The sequence below is a fragment of the Aquarana catesbeiana genome, linkage group LG01, assembly GCF_042186555.1.
Source record: "Aquarana catesbeiana isolate 2022-GZ linkage group LG01, ASM4218655v1, whole genome shotgun sequence".
In the NCBI taxonomy this organism is placed as follows: Eukaryota; Metazoa; Chordata; class Amphibia; order Anura; family Ranidae; genus Aquarana; species Aquarana catesbeiana.
Window position 1 is genome coordinate 656,387,120 of NC_133324.1, and position 24,248 is coordinate 656,411,367.

Genomic DNA, 24,248 nt, shown 5'->3' on the forward strand with positions numbered 1-24,248 from the left:
AGAGCTGCTGGTCATAAGGGTAGGGTTTTGAAGCCTTCTGCAGGTGTTAGCACCTCTAATCTCTTAGGGCTCATTCTGGTCCAATGCCGATGGCGGAGGCGGGACTGTGTGTGTGAGAGCCGAGTGAGAGCTGAGTGAGAGCTAAGTGAGAGCCGAGTAAACAGGAGATGACGGCTCTGTGATTTCCTGCACGGTTCCTGCACAAATATGCTAGCCATGACATTTGACCCCGACCTTGACCTTTGACTATTACCTTGACCCTAAGGCCCAGTTCACACCATATGCAGTCCAGTGTCTTTTTTCTGCATCAAAAATGAATGGATAGAAGGTTATATGGTTTTCAGCGGCATAGTTCACACCAGTGCAGTCAATTCCAGTGCATTTCAGTTATAGAAAAAAAAGTAGAACATGCTGCTGTTTTCTGCAGTGAACTGTACTGGGACGTGGCAAAATGCATCAAAAACGCACCGGAACACACCAAAAACGCAGGTGAAGAAAAAAGAAAGAGAAAGAGGTAAAGAAAGAGGCTTGATCTGTTTTTTTATCCTTCTTTATTTTTTCTTGATTATTTTATTCTTTTTTTTTTTTCTTTATTTGTTTTACATACTTTTGTTTGTTTAGGCCTCATGCACACTGGATGTTATAAAAACCCTAGTAGCGTTAGCTGTAGAAAGCTGTAGCTGTAGAATGAGTTTTGCAGCGTTTTTTCAGTAGGGTTTTTTAGCTGTAGCATTTTTTTAGCAAAACTATACTCCCACAAAAGCTTATTGCTCAAAAACACTGATAAACACTGAATAGTTGCGTTTTACAGCATTTTTAAGCTTATATCAGATTTGGAGAGTTTTTACAGCAGAAAAACTCCGCTTAAAACCCACTAGTTATGGGATTTTTTCCATCCAGATAATGCCCCTGCCAAAAACCTGCTGATAACATCCTATGTGTGCATGGGAACATAGCATAACATGCTGGAGAGTTTACTGGCGGCAGAAAAAAACAACTGAAGCCAAAAACAGCAGCTGTAAAAACCTCCAATGTGCATGAGGCCTTAGATCTTGCTCTCCTGCAAGATACAATGTATCTTTCTCTTAACCGCTTCAATACCGGCCAATTCTGACACTTTGCTCCTACATGTAAAAATCATCATTTTTTTGCTAGAAAATTACATAGAACCCCCAAACATTATATATGTTTTTTTAGCAAAGATCCTAGAGAATACAATGGCGGTTGTTGCAACTTTTTATCTCACACAGTATTTGCGTAGGAATTTTTCGAACGCATTTTTTTTGGGAAAAAAACTGTTTTGTGTTTAAAAAATAACAAAACAGTAAAGTTAGCCCAATGTTTTTGCATTTTGTGAAAGATGAAGTTACGCCGAGTAAATAGATACCTAACATGTCACGCTTCAAAATTGCACACGCTCGTGGAATGGCGCCAATGTTCGGTATTTAAAAATCGCCATAGGCGACGCTTGAAATTTTTTTACTGGTTACATGTTTTGAGTTACAGAGGAGGTCTAGGGCCAAAATTATTGCTCTCGCTCCAACGTTCGTGGCGATACCTCACATGTATGGTTTGAACACCATTTTCATATGTGGGCGGGACTTACGTATGCGTTCGCTTCTGCGTGCGAGCACACGGGGACAGCGGCGCTTTAAAAAATTTTTTTTTTATTGTTAATTATATATATATTTTTTTTTTATTTTGACACTTTTTTTGAAAAAAAAATTGATCACTTTTATTCCTATTACAAGGAATGTAAACATCCCTTGTAATAGCAATATGACATGACAGGTCCTCTTAATAGTGAGATATGGGGTCAGTAAGACCCCATATCTCACCACTAGGCTGGGAAGCCTGAAATAAAAAAAAAAATAAAACGATCGCCGCTTCCAAGCTGAAGCGGCGCCGTTTTTTTGAATGGAGAGGCCGGGCGTGACGTCATAACATCGCGCCCGGCCTCCAACGATCATAGAGACTCCGGGGACCATCTGATCCGCCGGAAATCTCTATGATCTACATCCGGCGCCGGCAGATCTACTCTCCGCCTCACCGATCGTAACGGTGAGTCGGAGCAGGCACCGGAGGGCGGCGGGAGGGGGGGGAGTCCCCTCTCGCCTCCCATAGGAACGATCAAGCGGCGAAATAGCCGCTATGATCATTCCTATGGTGTAGAGATTCGCCGGCTGAAACCGGCAATATCTGAATGATTTCTGTAACTACAGGCATCATTCAGATATACCTGCTCAAAGCCAAGGACGTCATATGACGTCCTTGGTATTGAAGTGGTTAATTTGGAAGAGGACGTAAACACACGGGTGGGCTAACAGTGCCAACAATCAGGTGACCTGGAACCAGGAGTCCCTGGTCCCGATCATTAGTATGAGACCCGGGGCTCTTGGTGAGAGCCTGGTCTCTGTGCTGGGACTACGCTGTGCGTACATTATACCTTAACCACTTGCCGACCAGCCGCCGTCATTATACGGCGGCAGGTTGGCACGATCCCGCGAGTCGCTGTAGCTATACGTCAGCTCCTTCAAGCGGGATTGCAGGCACACTCATGCGCCCGCTGCACTCAAGGGGTGCTGATGCTTGTGACTGGTGGTCTCAATGAACTCGATGATCGCCGGCCACAAGCGATCGGGGGCATGAGAGGCAGAACAGGGACGTGTGTGTGTAAACACACAAATCCCTGTTCTGTTCTGGTAGAGAGATGCAGATTGTGAGTTCCTAATAGCTAGGAACCATCTGGATCTGTCATCTCCTATAGTCAGTCCCCTCCCCCTACAGTTAGAACACACAGTCAGGGAACACAGTTAACAACTTGATCACCCCCTAATGTTAACCCCTTCCCTGCCAGTGACATTTTTACTGTAATTAGTGCATTTTTATAGCACTGATCGCTGTATAATTGTCAATCATCCCAAAAATATGTCAAAAGTGTCCGATGTGTCCGCCATAATGTTGCAGTCACGATAAAAATCGCAGATCGCCACCATTACTAGTAAAAAAAATAATAATAATAAAAATGCCATAAATCTATTCCCTATTTGGTAGACGCTACAACTTTTCCGCAAACCAATCAATACATGTTTATTGAGATTTTTTTTACAAAAGATATGTAGAAGAGTACATATCGGTCTAAACTGAGAAAAAAATTGGGGATATTTATTATAGCAAAAAGTACAAAATATTGTGTTTTTATCAAAATTATGGCTCTTTTTTTTGTTTATAGCGCAAAAAATAAAAACCGCAGAGATGATCAAACACCACCAAAAAAAAGCTCTATTTGTGGGAAAAAAAGGATGTAAATTTTGTTTGGGTACAACGTCGCATGACTGCACAATTGTCAGTTAAAGCAACGCAGTGCCGTATCGCAAAAAGTGCTCTAGTTATTGAGTAGCCAAATCTTCCGGGGCTGAAGTGGTTAATTACTGAGTGCACTAATCCTTCTAAATTCCCTCTAAATGCTTTGAACTTGCCTTGACTGTTATCTGAATTTATAGACAACATCCGGATATTATGATAGGCTTTGACTACTGAGCATTGCACTTGCCACCTAACCAGATGCAGACTTGTCATATACGCATGTAAATCCATGTGACCATGCCACACCATTAGCATCATTGAAAAAAAAATAATTTCAGTCAATGTGGTGCTATAATCCTTATAAACATCTGCAATTTGTTTTGTACCGAATTCTTTTTTTAATGAATTTCGACAAATTCGTTAATTTGTAAATATCCAAATTAACAAAAACCCATTTAACAAATTTTTCCGAATACTCGTAAATTCGAATATTCGAAAATTCGTAAACCCGAAAATTTGAAAATCAGAAATAATACCTAACAAATAATAATTTAATTATTACTTACTATTAAATAATATGTATTGGAATTTGGCGGTAAGTGAAAGTAACGAATACAAATTTATCAGAAGTTACAAATTATCCGAAATAACGAATGTCGTATCCAAACGAATGGAACGTAACAAATTAATAATAATAAATAACAATAATAATAATAAACTTTTTATTATCATTATTTTTTTTTAATTCGTTCCATTCCATTTTCAGATTTTCTAATTTTAAAATGTACACATTTTTGAATTCTCGATTTTTACGAATTTATGAATTGCGATCATAACGAATGATCCAAAAAAAAAATTAATGAAACAAAAACTAATGAATTTTTCGGCAGTGCACATGTCTAAATCCTTATATATATTAAAATTACAGTACATTTGTTGCATAGGACAATGTTTCTTTGCATAGTTACTTCTTTACCTTCACATAAGGATATACCTGTAACTATGTTTAGCTTCACATTGGATAGGGAAAAAAAAAATTACATATTTTTATATCCCACGGTACAATACTGGGCTGGCAGGGGTTTTTATTTACAACTGCCTTAAAAACTCCACTGTAACTTAAGATTTTCAGAGAGAAGTTTCTGTAAATGGAAGCAACTTTGATGCCAAATACTAAACTAGTAACAAAATACATCATAATAGTAGCTTACAGTATGTGGCTTGGAAAACAGCTATTAAAAGCGTGTCATGTTAAGTGAAAATAAGTAACCGTGACTACACAAAATGAGTCTTCTGTACACTCAACACTTCTGAAATGCTGATACGGGCAGTTCTAGGAATAAAAGCTTAAAAAATACTGGACTCAGATAGTGCAGTCTTGGCAGCGGCACATGCTGCACCTGGTAACCCACACTGTATGTCAAAGACCTTTGACACATTGGAAAAAATGCAATGAATCTTGAAATACAAGTGTATTCACCCTGTACTTTATAACTGATTTCATAAATGACACAGAAGTCTATGCTGATTTCATTGGTTTTACTATAGTTCATCTTGATTCCTATACAACTAGTGACATAAATAATATAATTACTATCATATAAAACTCAATCAATATATCAAATGCTTTATTTAACATAAAAAGGTACTAATTGCAGACTAAGTAACACTTTATGAGTAGCACATACAGTACATATAACATTTAGCACAGTTATAGCTTTATCACAAAGTTCTATAACAATATAATTACAGCAGAAAATGGATTAGTAAAATAAAAAGGAAAACTAGATAATCACTGTCATACAAAACCCCTTCCTACCCAGCCCAGGCAACCTTTTTAGTGGGTCTTTACACCCAGGATGGCACAGACTTCCCAGTCAGATGACCACTGTGACTGGCTTTCATAGTGGACACATAATTGAGAGCCCACCTCGCCGGTTACCAATCATCACTGGAGACAATGGGGTCAATTCACTAAGATTTAAATAACAGCTAACAAAATGCGGTAAACTAGCACTTGGGGTAAATCAGTTTTGAAAGTGCAATTCACTAAGAATTTTGTGTTAATTAACGAATGCAGTATTTGTTCAAATGTGTGGTAATTACCGCATTTTTTTCATGCTGTAACTTACCGCATTTAGCTGGTCGCTAAAGAGCGGGCCAGGAATCCGGCTGCCGCGTCCTTAACAACTGATGACTCATCGGCCCCCCCTACCCCAAAGCACCCTCCCATGTTGAGGACATGTGGCCTGGTATGGTTCAGAGGGGGGAAGGGAGCTTGCTCGGATAAGGGTCTGGTATGAATTGTGGGAGGGAACCCACACCTTTCTTTTTTTATTATTATTTTGGCGCGATGTTCCCCTTAAAATCCATACCAGACCCCAAGGGCCTGGTATGCATTGGGGGGACCCCACGCTGTTTTTTTTTCATAATTTTTATTTGCTGGCATGTTTTCTTTTACATTTATCTGTCAGTGGGGAACCCGTTGATGGCTGATGAGTCATCTGTTGTTAACCACTTAAGGACTGAGCCTCTTTCTGAGATTTGGTGTTTACAAGTTAAAAACAGTTTTTTTTTCTAGAAAATTACTTAGAACCCCCAAACATTATATATATATATATTTTTTCTAACACCCTAGAGAATAAAATGGCAGTCGTTGCAATACTTGTGTCACACCATATTTGCGCAGTGGTCTTACAAGCGCACTTTTTTTGGAAAAAACAAAAAAGACAACTTTTACCCTTAAAAGTCTCCATAGGCGATGTTTAAAAAATTCTACAGGTTCCACGTTTATAGTTACAAAGGAGGTCTAGGGCTAGCATTATTGCTCTCGCTCTAACAATCGCGGTAATATCTCACATGTGTGGTTTGAACACCTTTTTTATATGCGTGCGCTGCTCGTGTATGCATTCGCTTCTGCATGCGAGCTCAATGGGACGGGTGCGTTTCCATTTTTTTTTTCTTATTTATTTTACCTTTTATTTTTTATTTTTTAAATTTTCCTTTAAGAAAAAAATTGTGTCACTTTTATTCCTATTACAGGGAATATAAACATCCCTTGTAATAGAAAAAAAGCATGACAGGACCTCTTGAATATGAGATCTGGGGTCAAAAAGACCTCAGACCTCATACAGTAAGTGACCGCGATATTGCGCCGAGCTGGCTCGCTCATCGGGAAAGGAAAATTTTTTTTCCTTTCCCGATGAGCAACAGGCATTGCTGACAGCTGTCTGGTATGAATCATGAGGGGGAACGCCACGCCAAATTTTAAATAAAAAACCGGCGTGGGTTCCCCCCAAAATCCATACCAGACCCTTATCTGAGCACGCAGCCCGGCCGGTCAGGAAAGGGGGTGGGGACGAGCGAGCACCCCCCCTGAACCATACCAGGCCGCAGCCCTCAACATGGGGGGTGGGCACTTTGGGGCAGGGGAGCGCCCTGCGGGGCCCCCCCACCCCAAAGCACCTTGTCCCCATGTTGATGAGGACAAGGGCCTCTTCCCAACAACCCTGGCCGTTGGTTGTCAGGGTCTGCGGACGGAGGGCTTGTCGGAATCCGGGTGCCCCCTTTAATAAGGGGGCCCCCAGATCCCGCCCCCCACCCTATGTGAATAAGTATGGAGTACATGGTACCCCTACCCATTCACCTAGGGAAAAAAGTGTCAATAAAAAAAACACACTACACAGGTTTTGAAAGTAATTTTTTAGGCAGCTCCAGGGGTCTTCTGACTGCGGGGTCTTCTTCCGACATCAGGGGTCTTCTTCCGACTTCTCCGCTCTCTCCGGCCTCTTCTCCTGGTGTCCGGTTCTTCTCCTGCTCTCCGGCCTCTTCTCCCGGTGTCCGGTTCTTCTGCCGCGCTCCTCCTCTATCTTCTGCTCTTTTGCCGCTCTTTTGCTAGCAGTGGCCCAGTTTTCGCCGTCTTCTTCTCTTCTTCGCTTCTTCTGATGTTGACACGACGCTGTCTCCCGCTGTTATGCTGTGTGCGCGATCACTTATATAGGCATGGGGCGTGGTCACCGGGTGCTGTCACATCATGCCCCAGGACTGTGACATCATAAGGGGTGGGGTCACCAGGTGGCAGCACCTGGTGAATATGCCCCATGCCTATATAAGTGATCGCACACCGCTCACACAGCATAACAGCGGGAGACAGCATCATGTCAACATCGTAAGAAGAGAAGAAGACGGCGAAGACCGGGCCACCGCTAGCAAAAGAGCTGCAAAAGAGCAGAAGATAGCGGAGGATCCGGGTAGAAGAACCGGACGCCGGGAGAAGAGGCCGGAGAGCGAGAGAAGAACCGGACACCGGGAGAAGAGGCCGGAGAGAGCGGAGAAGTCGGAAAAAGACCCCCGAAGTCAGAAGAAGACCCCGAAGTCGGAAGAAGACCCCCGGAGCTGCCTAATAAATTACTTTTAAAACCTGTGTAGTGTTTTTTTATTGACACTTTTTTCCCTAGGTGAATGGGTAGGGGTACCATGTACCCCATACTCATTCACATAGGGTGGGGGGCCAGAATCTGGGGGCCCCCTTATTAAAGGGGGCTCGCGGATTCCGATAAGCCCTCCGCCCGCAGACCCTGACAACCAATGGCCAGGGTTGTCGGGAAGAGGCCCTTGTCCTCATCAACATGGGGACAAGGTGCTTTGGGGTGGGAAGGCCCGCTCGCTCGTCCCCACCCCCTTTCCTGACCGGCCAGGCTGCGTGCTCAGATAAGGGTCTGGTATGGATTTTGGGGGGCCCCACGCCGATTTTTCGGCGTAGGGAGTTCCCCTTAAAATCCATACCAGACCTAAGGGCCTGGTATGCCCCTGGGGGGAACCCACGCCGTTTTTTTATTTAAAATTTTGCACGGCGTTCCCCCTCATGATTCATACCAGACAGCTGTCAGCAATGCCTGTCGCTCATCGTGAAAGGAAAAAAAAAATTCCTTTCCCGATGAGCGAGCCAGCACGAGATGCACAGTACCCTGTCGCCGAGAACCACAATCTCGTGGTTAGGTACTGTATTTACACTAAAATGCATTTTTAAAAAGTTGCTTTAAGATATATGGGCAGAAGTGACGTTTTGACGTCGCTTCTGCCCTGCAATGGTATGGAGACGGGTGAGGGCCATCTACCCCTCACTCGTCTCCATACCTAACAGGACACAGGATCCGATTGCCTCTGTCGTTACCGGCAGCTCCGGTAAGCAGCGGAGGGCACTGGAGTGCGGCGGAAGCCCCCTCTCCCACCGCTGATAAAAGTGTTCTTGTGGCAAATCCGCCGCAGAGACCACTTTTATCTGAAAGTGGACCACCCGCTGCCATAACAACAATACCCCACTTCAAAATACCAACGTATAATGACGGCGGCAGGTCCGTAGGTGGTTAAGGACGCAGCGGGCCCGCTCCTTAGCAACCATCTTTTGAGGGCAGACCCCCAGGCTGTTTCTGCCAAAACCACATGTGATACCGCCAGCAAATCCCTGTTTTTTTACTCTCTGTTCTGTTTGTGAATTGGACTTAAGAGCTTACCGCATGGTTTTTTGACAATATTTACTGACACATTTTTCATTCTACGGTAAATACCGCATAATCGTTATTAACGCATGCGATAATTTATGTGAATTAACCACGTGACCATGTTATCGCATTTAGTGTACGTTAGTGAATTGACCCCAATGGGAGGTATCTATGAGTGCTTATGCCGCGTACACACGAGCGGAATTTCCATTGGAAAAATCTTTTTTCTGACGGAATTCCGCTCAAGCTTGGCTTGCATACCCATGGTCACACAGAAGTTCGCTGAACTTTCAAACGCCAAGAATGCGGTGACGTACAACACTACAACGAGCCGCGAAAATGAAGTTCAATGCTTCCAAGCATGCGTCTAATTGTTTCCAAGCATGCGTAGGAATTTTGCACGTTGGAATTGGTAGAGACGATCTGAATTTCCGATCGGAACTTTTTCCGACCGAAAAATTGAGAACATGCTCTCAGTCTTTTGCTGGTTGGAATTCCGCCAGCAAAAGTCCGATGGGAGCATACACACGGTCGCATTTTATAGGCCAATAGAAGTAGCAGTCAGTTCCGAGCGCATAGCCTTTCATCACTGCAGCCCTGATTGACAAGATTCCAGCCCTGCCTAGGTCCAATTAGATGCCGGTGACATCACTTCCTGTTCCACGGTCCATGCTAGTCTGTGTGGAGCTGCTTGGCTCCTTTGCTCCTGGAGAAATACTGTGATCCATTCCAGCCAGCTACTCAATCCTTTCCAGCTATCCGGAACAGCGGTGGGACCCACAGAGCCATGTGGAATGCCAGGACTGCACTTTACTTTGACAAGCATGCATCTTCTATCATCTTGTAAGTGTTTTTAATCTTATCCTATTAAAGTCATCATTTTAATACTACACTCAGGTCAGCGCCTCCCCCTTCCTATATTTTCCTTTCCTATCCAGAGGTTGTCTTTGGGAAATAGATGTATGAATGCTGCCAGCATTGCTGCAAAGGTTGAAGGGGTGGGGGGTCAGCCTGTCAGTGCTCAGACCTTAAGCCGCACACTGCATCAAATTGGTCTGCATGGTTGTCGTCACAGAAGGAAGCCTTTTCTAAGGATGATGCACAAGAAAGCCCATAAACAGTTTGCTGAAGACAAGCAGACTACGGATATGGATTACTGCAACCATGTCCTGTGGTTTGTCGAGACCAAGATAAACTTATTTGGTTCAGATGGTGTCAAGCATGTGTGGTGGCAACCAGGTGAGAAGTACAAGGACAAGTGTGTCTTGCCTACAGTCAAGCATGGTGGTGGGAGTGTCATGGTCTGGGGCTGCATGAATGCCAACATGTACTGTGACATACTGAAGTAGAGCATGATCCCCTCCCTCCAGAGACTGGGCTGCAGGGCAGTACTCCAACATGATAAGGACCCCAAACACACCTCCAGGATGACCACTGCCTTGCTAAAGAAGCTGAGGGGAAAGGTGATGGACTGGCCAAGCATTTCTCTAGACCCTATTGAGCATCTGTGGGGCATCCTCAAATGGAAGGTGGAGGAGCGCAAGGTCTCTACCATCCACCAGCTCTGTGAAGTCGTCATGGAGGAGTGAAAGAGGACTCCAGTGGCAACTTGTGAAGCTCTGGTGAATTCCATGCCCAAGAGTGTTAAGGCAGTGTTGGAAAATAATGGTGGCCACACAAAATATTGACACTTTGGACTTTTTCACTTAGGGGTGTACTCACTTTTGTTGCCAGCGGTTTAGACATTAATGGCTGGGTGTTGGGTTATTTTGAGGAGACAGCAAATTTACACTGTTATACAAGCTGTCACTACTTTCCATTGTAGCAAAGTGTCATTTCTTCAGTGTTGTCACATGAAAAGATACAATAAAATATTTACAAAAATGTAAGGGGTGTACTCACTTTTGTGAGATACTGTATGCGTTATGTGGTAGGCAACAGGTTAAGAAGTACATTACTAAATAAGTCTTTTTTTAAACTAGCCTGACTAATCTGTGTTTACATCAAACATCAGGGTTAAGGGAAAATTCTCAGGTTTGCAACATCCCATATTGTCATCCTTGATTGTATTGTGCTAAAAGATAAACTGCAGCCCAAGTTTATTTTCTAGTTTTGGGTAGAGGTGGGTTAGAACCTCTGACATGTTTTCAGTGCCCTCTGTGTCAACTTGTTGGTGGAGTTTTATCACTTTCTGTCCCATTGACTGTTGTCACTGTTGTCACTGGGTCAGAAAGTGAAGGAAAGTAAAACTCCTTATAGCTAACCAGAGGAATAGAGGTAGAGAGACTGACCAACCCCCCCCCCCCCCCCCGACTTTTTCCCCAATTTTTATCAGCATTTGTATATATCAACAGGGTTTCCACCCTGGAAAGCTGTCCTGGAAGTTTGCAGCTGTAATCTATTCCTTTAGCCAAAAAATGTATCATTCAGCCTTGTGTTTTCTTTATGTGCTGGGGAACCATGTAATCTACCTGCTGTTTACTGCACTGATAGTTTATATGACTACTTTCTTACATACTTTAATCAAGTGCAGTGTGACCCGTAGACAGTACTCCTGTTTTAACCTTCTAGTGTTTGTTAATATCTAGTAGGTAGAAGATCTCCTGACTTAGCAATAACATTTTACAAGACCATGTTATATGATAGTTACCAACCTTTGAAAACATATTGCCCTATAAAGGTGAAAGCATCATGTCATGATAAAAAAATTGAATTATGTTCAGTTTAACATGTGTTGCAAGGTAGTTCATACCTGGACTCTAGCAGTATAAAGTACAGCCATAAATCTTCAAAAGCCACGTTTTAAGGCTGGGTTCAGACTATTGTGAATTGGATGCGGGTTTCTCCGCATCCAATTTGCATAGCAAGAGATTGTGACCGGTTCTCTATGGAGTCGGATCACACAACTCCACAGCGGGTCCGGTGCAAATTTGCACAGGAGTCCTGTATGTCTTTTGGTCCATTTTAGGTCTGAATTCATCCAAAAATTTGGTCTTAAATGGGACCTGAAACAGTGATCAGGGACACATCAGACCCCTGCTGTGAGCCGCTGCGTTCTCAAGTGTGAACCCAGCCTTAACAAACTGTGATACGGATCTATTTTATGAATGTATGTGATCTCTAGCACATATACATAATATTATCTCACCTTCACTTAAAGTGGTTTTAAAGACTGAAGGCATTTAACCCTAATGCATCAATCCAGCACTGTGCCCAAAAGCTGTTGACACTAATGCGAATTGGATGCAGATTTCCCCACATCCAATTCGCATGACAGTAGAGTGAGCTTGGCTCTCAATGGAGCCGGTTCACACATCTCCGGGGTGACCGCGGAGCACACAGCAGAAGGGTCCTCTGCGTTTTTGGCTCCGTTTCAGGTCGGAATTCAGGCAAAAATTCGGGCCTGATTCATCCCTGAAATGAAGAACAGGGACGCACCAGACCACTGCTGTGAGCCGCATCCACACACGGTGTGAACCCAGCCTTAAAGTGATTGTAAATGTTTTTTTTTCTTTATTAAATACCAAAGAGAAGCCTTGGTCGTCCTGTTCCAGGGCCCCCCCCCCACCAATGCTCTTGGCTCTCCCCCCCTTGCCAGGTGTGTACTCACTCCCGAGCCTTACTCTGTGTGTTCACAAGATGCACAGAGTGGGGCTCAGCCCTCGGTCCCTCCACACTGGTTAATGGCTCCCACTGCTCTCTGAGGAGGAAGAGAGCAGAGAGAGCCAAAGTGAAAGCAGAAGTGTGATCTTTAGACAACCCTTCTGCTTTAACATAGTTACATAGTTAGTCAGGTCCTCCAGACTGACACTCACCAGCCCATCCGGCTGACTCTCAGGAGATCTCCCAGACGTGCTGACCTGCTCCTGCTGTCCTCTCTCCTTGCTCCGGTGCCTCCAGGAAGGGCTTCCTCCGACAACCTCCTCAGTACTCCATCTTCATCTTACATCCGACTCCCCCCTCCCCTCCCGGCATGACCCATGCCTATTTATGAGGTGGCCTTCCCCCTGCCAGATCTTTACTGGGGATTGGCTGAAGTCCTCATAAATATTCCAAGCAGCTCCTCCTAGCCTTCACCCACTATATCTAGAACATTCTCCAATGTCCCAGAAAACAGGGGGAGGTACCAGAGAAGCTGCTAGTATGAGTCATCCAGCCCTTAGTCACTAAACCCTGACCCAGATTCCCAGTTCAGGCTTGGCCATGAGCCAAACTTAAATTTTCCTGCACCAACAGCTATACTAACAATCTAGCAAACTAGAGGGTGCTACACCACAATTGATCCAGAGGAAGTTAAAAAGCCTATAAAGCATGGTCACATTTGTTCAAGCAGGGGAAAATTAAACTCCTTCCTGATCCGTCGAAGGCAATCAGATATTGCCTGGATCAATATTTTCTGCTGTTTTTACCTATAAATGTTAATATCCAGTTATGTTTTGTTCATTTAGGAATGCATCCAATTCTTTTTAAAACAATCTACTTTCAAACCATACCACTTTTGCTCAAGCATACAGATATACAAAAGCTGAATAAGGAGGTTTCCCTCCTTACTTTGGCAAAGCAAAAAAACCTTCTAAGGAACAATAGGGGCTACATTACCAAATATCAGAGTGTATAATTTGGCATGTCTTCTTCATACAGGCCTAGACTGGATGTCCAAGACATCTCAACTTTGGCTCTAGAATCAGGAATGGTATACCCTTGTGGTTCGTTGGCTATCATCTACGGTGGACAAAAGTCATTACCTACTAATCTCCAACACAACCTACTGTGGTTGTGTGGCGCGAAATAAGGAAAAAATTGTGACTTTCTCCTTATATCTTCAGATAATTACCTATACATGGTAACCCTATGTTTCTTCAAACAGTAATTTGGACTGCTGAGCCACCACTTCTTACACTATCTACAATGTTCTGATTATGCAAAATCTTTTTGCCTGGACAAGGCTAAAAGATTCAAGCTCTCCCTAATTGACCGCCTGATTCAAGAACAGTCTTATTCTATCTCAAACATCTACCTGTCACTTACCTCATACTTTACAAAGTCACTTGTGTCATCCTCCAGTTCCAACTGGAGTAAGGACTTTCCAGATGACGCACTTGCCAACAAACTTATTGGAGGATATAATAAAGTACAGAAGTTGGTCACTAACAAAACTGGAGAGAGTCGCAATTCAAGTTGTTCTATAAAGTCTTCATCCCATTTCTATCAGCAAAAAACAAGCCTCAGCTATCTACTTGTTGTTTGTGTGGCTCCTCTAGGCCTTCCCTCACTCAACATTTCTGGAAATGCCCACGAATCTCCAACTTTTGGAACTAGGTGGCAAACTCATCTATGGAATTACTCATTGCTCTATACCCAAAAATCCTTAGCTATGCGGATATAGTTCACCAGTCAAGCACTCTACCTCTTAGCATTCTAGAAGATTTCTCCAATACTCGCAATGCACCTATCTCTGCCTATTGGTTGCTTGCAGAGTCATACTTGGACTTCCTCCAAAGTGCCAACCATCTCTGATGTTAAAAATTTGCCAAAAGTTCTATTGTAAAGGGAGAAGCTTGACAAGGAGTTGCAAAACTTTATTCCAATTATACGCTTTTTCTTCAAATGGATTTTACCTTGCCAGACGCAGAAAAATCCACTCTTATGTCCTCTTTCGATTCACAGAATGGTGTGATCAAGCCTCTCCTGAAGCATCATAAAAATGGTTAAAAATGATTATCTCTCCCACTGCATTTAAAAGTAAAATTGCTCATGCACTAGTGACACTACAAATCCTACTCCCATGTCTGTTCCTGAGTTTAAACAAAATGCAGTCTTAAATTTTCCCAATTGTCTTTTTATTAGTTGTTGTTTTTGTTTTACCACCCCCCCCCCCCCCTTTCCCTTGCAGGTGGCATTTTATTTTAGCTGCTTCTGGTTTAGTTTGGGCCTCTTAGGGTTCCCTCCGTCTCTTTTTTGGCAACCCCCAGTGACCTACCATCCATGCTTCTACCCTTTGGGAAAGTCACTTAAATCTTTGTGATCTCTGGGCATTTAAGAGTCCTATACAGTTGTGATCTTACTATTGTAGTGATGATGTATTATGTTCACCTGTCTTTTGAATTGGTTCTCAATATACCACTGTTCTTTTTTTATATAAAGCTCAAAAAAGTATTTAAAAGAAAAACAAAAATCTACTGAGCTGGTAAGAACTAGACATGTGCATACTGAAATATTTTGTTTCGGAATTTCGGTTTCGTCCAAAAAATTAATTTATGTAGTTATTCCTGAAATTCCTTTTTCTTTCTCGAACATCACGGGACACAGAGCCACAGTAATTACTGATGGGTTATATAGGTATCACTGGTGATTGGACACTGGCACACCCTATCAGGAAGTTCAACCCCCTATATAATCCCTCCCCCTTGCAGGGATACCTCAGTTTTTACGCCAGTGTCTTAGGTGATGGACGTGTAAAGATGTCCTGTGCTGAGCTCCAAAGGGAATATCCTAAGATCCTATACTGGGGCAAGCCAGGCGAACCGGATCCATTCAAAGTGTCTTTTCATGGCCGAATTGAATGGTACCCGGGCCTCGTGTCCGAAGAAACGAGGTTTTACCCGTAATGCTTCTCTTTTTAGAGAGCTGGACCCCGCAGATCAGAAAATGGCTTTAAACTTCCTAATTTCTGGCGAGGTGCTTTACGGTCCCAGAACTGTTGGATCCCCCTACTGATGGGGGCCCCAGTCTCTGACGGTTTTTTCAAACGGAGCCCACCGTGAGAGGTGAAGATTGGGTCTGTGTAAACAGCACCCTGCGGCTGGATAAGGTAAGAGGAGATTCCACAGAATTTTTGAGTTCTAGTGGCTTTTCTCCTTTAAGGTAAATGCATGCTATGCCTATTGTGACCACCGGGGGCTGCCAAGAGCACAAACCTACACATGCTGAATGTCTGTCTCAGGTGTTGTAATCGCTGTGTATGTCCCAGCGTATCAAGCAGGCTGCAAGCAGGTAAGGTGGATGGGGGGATTTCTCATGTTTGAATGTTCCCCCCCAGGCTAGAGAGGGGCCACAGGGGTCTAGAAAGTGGTTATACCACCCGGGCTCTGTGGCCTAATGGCCACCATCTCTGAAGATAGCCGTTCAGGCAAATCTTGTTACCAGTCTCCCTCCTCCCCCCCCCCCATCCCCAGCCTTTTCTCCAGAGCATGACAGGAGAGTCGGCAGGGCGGGAAGCGCTCGTTTTTTTCAAAACTCGAGGGGGGGGGGCGGTAGAGGAGGGGGCGGGATGTCAGCACAGAGTGTTTAGACTCCCACTCAGGCCAGCTGCAGGCTATTAAAGGCACTCTGTACAGGTGCACTCAGCCTTCTGAGAGACACAGTGCTGACGGTCGCATGTAAGGTGGGACACAGGCATTCTCCTAGGCAGCATTTACTGAAGTAACACCAGACTGAGCATTGGGTAGCAAGGCTTTTAGCCAGACTACATCGCTCAGCGGACAGTGTTCATTTGTATACCTCACACCTTGTTGCTTTGCACTATGGGTAGAAGAGGTTCAAGCACCCCAGGAACCAGAGACACTAGGGGATCTCGTTCAGGTTCTGAGGGCCCCCTGTCGGCAGCATCCTTCCCCCCTAAAGATGGGCCAGGGACGGCTAGCCAGGGAGAGCCATCGGGGTCAGGGGCTACACCTGCTTCTGGCACTTCAGCCCCTGTATATATTACACAAGAGGTTTTTTCCTCAACCATTAATGGTCTAGAGGAAAGATTAATGGCCGTGATTATGTCTTCACTCAGTGGAAGAAAACGCACTAGGCTTTCCTCTGTTCCCCAAGACCCTCAGACAGAGGAGCTCTGGGATAAAGGAGATGAATCCCTTTCAGAGGATCGGGATGGGATGGATGATTCCTCTTCGGAGGATTCAGGTGGAGAGGGACCCTCTGCGACTTCCCAAGAGGAGAAAGTCTTAGTGCAGATCCTCACTGGATTGGTCCGCTCCACATTTAAGTTGCCCATACCTGAAACTGCTAAAGAATCCTCTTCTGCTTTGGGGTCACTGAAACCTTTCCAAGCAGCACATGCTTTTCCTGTTCATACTTTACTTGAAAAGCTTATTTATTCTGAGTGGGATCACCCAGACAAACGTTTTTTTCCGCCGAGAAAGTTTTCAACACTTTATCCGATGGAAGAAAAGTTTATTAAAATGTGGGGAATTCCGGCTATTGATGCCGCCATTTCCTCAATAAATAATAGCCTGACTTGTCCTGTAGACAATGCTCAGATGCTCAGGGATCCTGTAGATAAAAGGATGGAATCCCTATTGAAGGATGTTTTCTCCTTAGCAGGATCAGTGGCCCAACCTGCAATAGCAGCGATTGGAGTCTGTCAATACTTAAGAGACCATGTTAAGCAGGTCATCAAAGTATTACCTGAACAGCAGGCCCAGGGGTTTGCTAACCTTCCAGCGGCCTTATGCTTTGTGGTTGACGCCATTAGAGATTCTATCGTGCAAACCTCCCGTCTTTCACTGGGGTTGGTGCATATACGTAGAATCCTATGGTTGAAAAATTGGTCAGCCGAAGCACCATGTAAGAAGCTACTGGCTGGGTTTCCATTTCGTGGTGCAAGGTTGTTTGGAGAGGACTTGGATAACTATATCAAGAGAATCTCTTGTGGGAAAAGCACTCTCTTACCTGTCAAGAAGAAGAGTAAGCGTCCCTCTTTCAAACGGACTCTTTCCCCAGCGCCGGGGGCTTCAGCCTCCAGGCAGTCTCGACGGCCGCCTCCATCGGGGTCCAGAGACAAGAGTCAACCCCAGGGACAAAAGAAGTCCTGGGGAAAGAAGCCTACTAGGCAAAACACTAAGACCTCTGCATGAGGGGGCGCCCCCGCTCACTCGAGTGGGGGGAAGACTGCGACAATTCTCAGAGCTCTGGCAGGAGGACTTCCAGGACAGATGGGTAGTCTCCACGGTAACCTTAGGGTACAAGCTGGAGTTTCAGGAATTCCCTTCTCCTCGGTTCCTCAGATCAAATGTTCCCAGAGACCCAGAGAAGAAGCAGTCGCTCCTTCTAGCGTTAGAGCGACTTTTGTCGCAGGAGGTCATTATGATAGTTCCCGCAAAGGACCAGGGATTGGGCTTCTATTCCAACCTTTTTACGGTCCAAAAGCCAAATGGGGATGTCAGGCCCATTTTGGACTTAAGGGATCTGAACCGATTCCTAAGGATTCAATCCTTCCGCATGGAATCAATTCGAACAGTAGTTCCCACCCTGCAGGGAGGAGAATTTCTGGCATCAATAGACATCAGAGATGCATATCTGCATGTGCCCATTTTTCCTGCTCATCAGAAGTTTCTGCGCTTCGAGGTAGGAGGGCGCCATTTCCAGTTTATGGCTCTGCCCTTTGGGATAGCCACTGCACCTCGAGTGTTCACAAAGATCTTGGCTCCTCCTCTGGCCAGATTAAGGGCTCAGGGTATAGCTGTCATAGCATACCTAGACGACCTGCTCTTGATAGACCGGTCGGTAGCCTCTTTGAATGGAAACTTGAGGACCACGGTCAGGTATCTAGAACACCTGGGTTGGATCCTCAACTTAGAAAAGTCTTTCCTAAAACCAGTAAGAAGACTGGAATATTTAGGTCTGATTATACATACAAGCCAGGAGAAAATATTTCTACCCCAGGCAAAGATCACTGCTTTGAGAGAGCTGATTCTGACAGTAAGGACCAAGAAGGGTCCCTCAGTCCGCCTTTGTATGAGGCTACTAGGGAAGATGGTGTCTTCATTCGAAGCAGTTCCCTATGCTCAGTTTCACTCAAGAATGCTGCAACACAGTATTCTGTCGACCTGGAACAAGAAGGTTCAGGCATTAGACTTTCCGATGCACCTGTCGCATGCGGTGCGTCAGAGCCTCAATTGGTGGCTCATACCCGAAAACCTGCAGAAGGGGAAATCCTTTCTACCGGTTACCTGGACGATGGTAACAACAGATGCCAGTCTGTCAGGTTGGGGAGCAGTTCTGGAACAGGCTGCGGTCCAAGGAGTATGGTCCAAGACAGAGAGGACCTTACCCATCAACATTCTGGAGATCCGGGCGATACATCTAGCTCTAAAAGCCTGGACTATCAGGCTACAGGGTTGTCCGGTCAGGATCCAGTCCGACAATGCCACAGCAGTGGCTTATGTCAATCATCAGGGAGGCACCCGGAGCCGAGCTGCTCAAAAAGAGGTGAACCAGATCTTAGTCTGGGCAGAGATGCATGTGCCATGCATATCGGCAGTTTTCATCCCGGGAATAGAGAATTGGCAGGCGGACTATCTAAGTCGCCAGCAGTTACTTCCAGGGGAATGGTCTCTGCATCCCGACGTCTTTTGGGCCATATGCCAAAGATGGGGGGTTCCAGATGTAGATCTCTTTGCATCCCGATTCAACAAAAAGATAGACAGATTTGTGGCAAGGACAAAAGATCCTCTTGCATGCGGGACGGATGCGTTGGTGATTCCGTGGCATCGGTTCTCACTGATTTACGCATTCCCGCCTATTCTGCTACTACCACGACTCCTTCGCAGGATCAGGCAGGAAAGGAAGTCGGTACTTCTGGTGGCCCCCGCTTGGCCCAGAAGGACTTGGTATGCAGAAATAGTAAGGATGACGGTAGGTTCCCCGTGGACACTACCGGAACGCCCAGACCTGTTATCTCAAGGTCCAGTGTTCCATCCTGCCTTACAAACGATAAATTTGACGGTTTGGCTATTGAGACCCACGTTCTGAAGAGTCGTGGGCTCTCAGGTCCTGTCATATCTACCTTAAATAATGCAAGGAAGCCAGCTTCCAGGATGATTTATCATAGAGTCTGGAAAGCTTATATAACCTGGTGTGAATCCAGAGGTTGGCATCCCAGGAGATATGTCATAGGTAGAATCCTTGATTTTCTACAGATGGGATTAGAGATGAAGCTGGCCTTGAGTACCATCAAGGGCCAGGTCTCTGCTTTATCAGTATTATTTCAGCGGCCACTTGCTTCGCATTCTTTGGTCCGAAACTTTATGCAGGGGGTGATGCGTCTTAATCCTCCGGTTAAAGCGCCCCTAAACCCCTGGGACTTGAATTTGGTCCTGGCTGTGTTACAGAAATGGCCTTTTGAACCAATAAGTCAGATTCCTTTGGTCTTGTTGACAAGGAAATTAATTTTTCTGGTGGCCATCTCTTCTGCTAGAAGAGTATCAGAATTAGCAGCTCTTTCCTGTAAGGAGCCTTATTTGATTATACACAAGGATAGAGTGGTACTACGCCCTCATCCTAGTTTTTTACCGAAGGTGGTTTCTGATTTTCATTTAAACCAAGACATTGTTCTACCTTCCTTTTTTCCAGATCCCTGTTCTCCGGAAGAGAGATCTCTACATTCGTTGGATGTAGTAAGAGCAGTTAAGGCCTATCTAGGGGCAACTACTCAGATCCGCAAGACGGATGTTTTGTTTGTGCTGCCAGAGGGTCCCAATAGAGGACAGGCAGCGTCAAAAGCTACCATTTCTAAATGGATTCGACAGTTGATCATTCAAGCTTACGGTTTGAAACAGAAGATTCCTCCGTTTCAGATCAGGGCACATTCCACAAGGGCTATTGGTGCTTCTTGGGCAGTGCATCACCGGGCCTCTATGGCTCAAAGCTGCAAGGCCGCAACCTGGTCTTCAGTTCATACATTCACCAGATTCTATCAGGTGGATGTGAGAAGGCATGAGGATATCGCCTTTGGGCGTAGTGTGCTGCAGGCAGCAGTACAGGGTCCTCAGGTCCTCAGGTTCCCCCCCCTCAGGTAGCATTGCTCTGGGACATCCCATCAGTAATTACTGTGGCTCTGTGTCCCGTGATGTTCGAGAAAGAAAATAGGATTTTTTAAAACAGCTTACCTGTAAAATCCTTTTCTTTCGAAGGACATCACGGGACACAGAGGTCCCACCACTCTTCTAATACATTATATTGCTTGGCTACAAAACTGAGGTATCCCTGCAAGGGGGAGGGATTATATAGGGGGTTGAACTTCCTGATAGGGTGTGCCAGTGTCCAATCACCAGTGATACCTATATAACCCATCAGTAATTACTGTGGCTCTGTGTCCCGTGATGTCCTTCGAAAGAAAAGGATTTTACAGGTAAGCTGTTTTAAAAAATCCTATTATTTATTTTGTTTAGTTAAAAAATGCATTTGTCCGCAATTCCAAATTAATTAAGGTTGAATCTGTCAATTGAAGGCTTATGGTGTCTGTCGGATGTTTTAAGAAGATTCGATGAAGCAGCTAAACTGTACAATGCCGTGATCGTACATTTCCGGTTGAATGCTCTGTCCACAAGCTATAGTAGAATTTTAATGTTGTTTGACTAGTAATAATTATAATTATTAATTATGATTACTAGTCAAACAACATTAGAATTCTTCTATAGCCTATGGGCGGAGCATTTGACCGGAAATGTCTGCTTGCGGCGATCGTATGTTTTTAGCTGCTTCGTCGAATATTCATGTCTCTATAATGTCAAATCTTTTCTCTCTGTGTCGAATAATCTTGGACTAATATAGTTAGGTTAGGCACATTTAATATGCCTAACCTAATATAGTTAGGTTAGAGAGATTTAAGGCCTCAAATATGGCCTTTGTAAAGATGGTGGAGATGCTGGACATCTTGAGGAGGGCCAACTATGAGTGGGAAGCATGGACCTTACCCAAACCCAAATGTGAGAAAGGCCAAGATCATGACTAAAATTGTGAAAAGTCTACACAGGAATTTTGGGATACGATGATCCAAGGATCAATTGAGAAAAAGGCTGGTCAGACCTGAAATTGAGGGAGCAGTATCAGTACAGAAGGATCGAGAGAATTCTTCAAAAAAGTAAGTAGTTGTCGTGTGTTCCTATTATTATTATTACTTGCATGCTGCTCCATGTGCTTTTATTTACTGTTGTACCGTTTAAAATGGCAACTTTCAGGTTCGTGGGCACAGTAATCATTTGTAGTAAACATTGTTTGTTCGCCCACTAATACAATGTTTTTGGCAGTTGCAGGTTAACTACGTTTGGTCATGCCTATTTGTCTTTAAAGAAGTTTAGTACATTGTTGTCTAGATGGGTTTGTAATTAGAATTAAATGCAAACTTGATTCAGTGTAAGGAGAGGACACTCAGTAGCTGTTTACACATCTGGACGCAGGAGCACTACTGTGGGACACCAGAACCAACTTTTTAGGGTGTCCCACACAGGTGCTCCAGTGGATACTAGGGGTGTCTCCATGTGTGAAACTTTACCAAAAGAGGTAAGCATTCCAGCTTTAAGAAAGGGAAAAAATCATGTCTTCAGCTTGGAACTCTGCCAAAACAGACAATTGGATGACACTTCCAAGCAATGTTTCATATTACTATTTCTGCTCTCAAATATCTGTGTGCTAAGCATACCTTTTTTTTATTCACATAAGGGAGAAAAGACTTGGGACATCAGAGGACACCAGGGACCCACAACCTCCTAAAGAAGGGGAAATCACAAAACCACAACCTGAGGATGTGGAGGAAGGAGAGGTTTATGAATTGGGCGAAATAGTGACCGCAACAGGTGAGTGTCTGAGACCACAGCTTTAGGTAATAGATGGATGCCTGCATATTTATAATACATGGTGTGTTTTTTTATTTTAGGGGATGTGGATGTTGTGGAAGAAGAAACACATTTCACAAGTGCAAGTGTACAGATCCTCATCGGGGAGAAAATGGTGTGCTATAGGGATTTACAGAAGATCAAGGAAGACATAAATTATGTTGAAAAAAGACTCAAAAACATCATTGATGTTTTAGGCAGAATCTAAAACACACCAACATTTTTCAAATTGTTTATATTTTTCTAACTTTTTTTTTTTAATTTTGAAAGATGCACACAGAGTGTTAACATGTGCTATCTGCCATCACGGGATATCAATGTACGCGTTTTGTGGGTGCAACCCCTTCCTCGCAACTAAAGTAGATGAGAGGAAGGGGTTGCACCCCCGAAACACGTCCATTGATCCCCCATGATGGGAGCTAGCACATGTTGACCTTAGGCATGGGATCAGGAGGGAAATCCCCATTTTGATAACCAATTTGTGTGCATCTTCAAAATTTGGCTTTTACAGGGGTGACATAACCCTGATGAAGGCAATATCAACACAGTTTGGACATACTAATGTCATACTATTGGAGTGGGGCTTTGTAAGTTCCTGAGTTGTGTAATGTTTTATGGTTTGGAACATGCCTGTTTAACACAAAAAAGGATATTTCTACTGTCCAAAAAAAAAATTATTAAAAAAATATGTTGGTTTGTTAAGAAACCCTTTTCTAACACACATGTGAATGTGCACAGAGTAAAAATGTTTCTACTCAACAATGTGTGGCTTCTTCTTTCAATGCTCAATATTAGTTTTTTGAGTAAGTTGGTGTTTACAGTGGCAATGGGGGTTATTTACTAAAGGCAAAAGCATTTTGCACTACAATTTCACTCTCAGTGCAGTTTCAGTGCACTTTCAAGTGCACTTTTTCAGTGCACTTGTAAGGCAAAGTGGATTTCCCTTTAGTAAATAACACCCACGGTGCTTTATCATTTTCAACAATCAGGCCATTTTCGTCACTCCAAAAAATTCATGGTGCTGAAAATGAATATTTTTATCAGTAATGCATTACATACATTAACAACAAAAACAAGGTGTGTGTGTAGCAGACCCACAACATAATAGTTAGCTGAAGAATAGATTGTCACCTCATGTATCAAAGAAATTACGTTTGCTCTATTGAAGAAAATGGCCAAAAAGAAAAGCCCATTGAATAACCTAGGACAGTGGTCCCCAACCTTTTTGGCACCGGGGACCGGCTGCGTGGAAGAAAATTGTGCCAAGGCCCGGTTGGGGGGGTGGGTGTTGGCATGTGGGGGGTAAGCGATTTTTCGTGGGCAGTTTGTCAGTGCATTATTTCTATTATTACATTGTAGTAATGAATAAAATAGTACAACTCACCATAATGCAGTATTAGAGGGAGCCCTGAATGTGTTAATTGCCAAGTCGCCTGCCAACAGATGCGGAATGTCACTTGCCACGCTACCTGCCACCAGATGCGGAATGTCACTTGCCATCTCATCTGCCACGTTGCCTGCCACAAGATGTGGAATGTCACTTGCCACGTCAACTGCCACATTGCCCGCCACCAGATGCGGAATGTCACTTGGCACATCAGCTGCCACGTTGCCTGTCACTAGATGCAAATTGTCACTTGCCACGTCACCTGCCACGTTGCCTGTCACCAGATGTTGAATGTCACTTGCCACGTCACCTGCCACGTTGCCTCTCACCAGATGCAGAATGTCCTTTGCCACATCACCTGCCATGTTGCCTGCCACAAAATGCGGAATGTCACTTGCTATGTCACCTGCCATGCTGCCTGTCACCAGATACGGA

General features: G+C 44.2%; 1 protein-coding gene across 2 annotated transcripts in view; it reads right to left on the reverse strand.

Moving 5' to 3' along the window:
• The window catches only part of SLC39A8 (solute carrier family 39 member 8), a 125,074-nt gene that overhangs the window by 47,370 nt on the left and 53,456 nt on the right, over window positions 1-24,248 (reverse strand). The window lies entirely within an intron of this gene.